A 1,869-nucleotide genomic window follows, 5' to 3' on the forward strand; every position below is an offset into this window, starting at 1 on the left:
AGTTACCAGCCTATTTGAAGGACTTTGTCTGTGGGTGTATTGCAGACCAAGGAGGGAGGGGTGTAAAATATCCAGTTCAGACCACGTGGCCAGCTTGGGCTCCACGCAGTCCAGTGCAAACGTCGAGCTTCGCTCAAAGAGACAATGGACTATGCGGATCCTAGCCTGCGCCAATTAGTGGGCTAGGTTCCCGGCCGAGAGCCTATGGAACTCTCGGCCACTGTAAATAACTTATTGGGAAGTGGGGGGGTGTTATGGGTGGCGGTTCCACGGGACATATAAGCCGGCCTGCGAGCTGGCTAAAGTTGTCTTGTTCTTGATCTAATAAAGTACGCTAAGCTGGAATCACTTGAACGTCTGTGTACTTTTCAGTATCAATCTGTCTGCAAGGTCCTCCTCTGACATTCCATGGGAGAGGGAGAGACTGAGACATGTCTGTGTGAACTGTAGATTACCTGCGCTTGTACCTCTGTGAAAGGAAGCATCCTCCGCAAAGGCCAGAGGGAACTTTCACCATTTCTCATTCTCATGGCCTTGTGGAGAGACTCAAGTGATAACATTCACACCGTCCTAATTGCACTGTATTAACCTGTCTACGCACTATGTAATCATGATGTATGAATGAGAGCTGGACCAAAGGTCTTGTAGTTCCCCACTTTGTATTATTCCTTAGTTCTGTCAAAAAGTTCAGCTGCATAGCAACTAAATCAGTTTTCTCAATAAAACCTGTCAAAGGACTCATTGCGTCTGAGTGGTTCCTGACGAAGCTGACACCCTCACACCCAGAGGGGCTTTTTTTTTTTTAAATCCCTGGAGGGATATTTTTTATTAATTTTTTTATAAGACTACAAAGAAAATATAAGGGAAGGGAATTACATTCTAACCTGCCACTGGAGACAATCCCTAAAGATCACCTTGTGAGAGAACAGTCACCCTGGCTTCAATGCTTTCTGTGATCCTTTGGGAAACAAGTCTTACAGTCCTTCTGAACAAATCATTGCATTCTAGTAGCAGTTCCCCGTCACGTCTGATGGCATACTAGACAGATAGATAAACTAAAATACTAATATTTTCCCCACAGCAGGAGTAAAAACAGGTAGGGAGTGACTTTTTCCAGTGAGAAAAATCACAGGGATTCTCCTCCTTGATAAAGCAATCCAGGAGGCTGCATTTGCAAAAGAAAAAAAGTAATTGATTTTAAACAGGGAAGAGACCCTAAGGTGTAGTTGAGGCCTCATTTTAAACCCTGGATTTCTTTTGCATAACCTCCCTAATATTTCTATTTAGCAGGATGCATTTTCCGTAAAGGTTCTGTTCTTAATATACGCCTCGCCTCTTTTTCCATTTATTGACTTCAGACGACTTACAAATCATTATCATGAATATGCATTTAACATCTGTTACAAATATTCTTTTAAACTGTAAACTCTTAAAATTGTTTCCATAGGAGAATGCCTTGCATTGGACAAATTAGCCTCCCCCAACACACACATGGTGGGGCAGTTTGACATAAGTAGAGAAGTAAAAAGAGATCCAGTTTGGTGTAGTGGTTAAGAGCGCAGACTCTACTCTGGGAGAACTGGGTTTGATTTCCCACTCTTCCACAGGCAGCTGCTGGTGTGACCTTGGGCCAGACATAAGTTCTTTCAGAGCTGTTCTCTCAAAGGCAGTTCTTGAGAGAGCTCTCTCAGCCCCACCTACCTCACAGGGTGTCTGTTGTGGGGAGGGGAAGGGAAAGGGGTTGTAAGCCACTCTGAGACTCCTTTGGGTAGTGAAGGGTGGGGTATAAATCCAATCTCTCTCTCTCTCTCTCTCTCTCTCGGTTTGCACTCCCCACCCCCACTGAATGAGATATTTGTGATGTGCGCA

Source organism: Gekko japonicus, unplaced genomic scaffold (genome assembly GCF_001447785.1).
Source record: "Gekko japonicus isolate JY-2015 unplaced genomic scaffold, Gekko_japonicus_V1.1 scaffold219, whole genome shotgun sequence".
NCBI lineage: Eukaryota > Metazoa > Chordata > Lepidosauria > Squamata > Gekkonidae > Gekko > Gekko japonicus.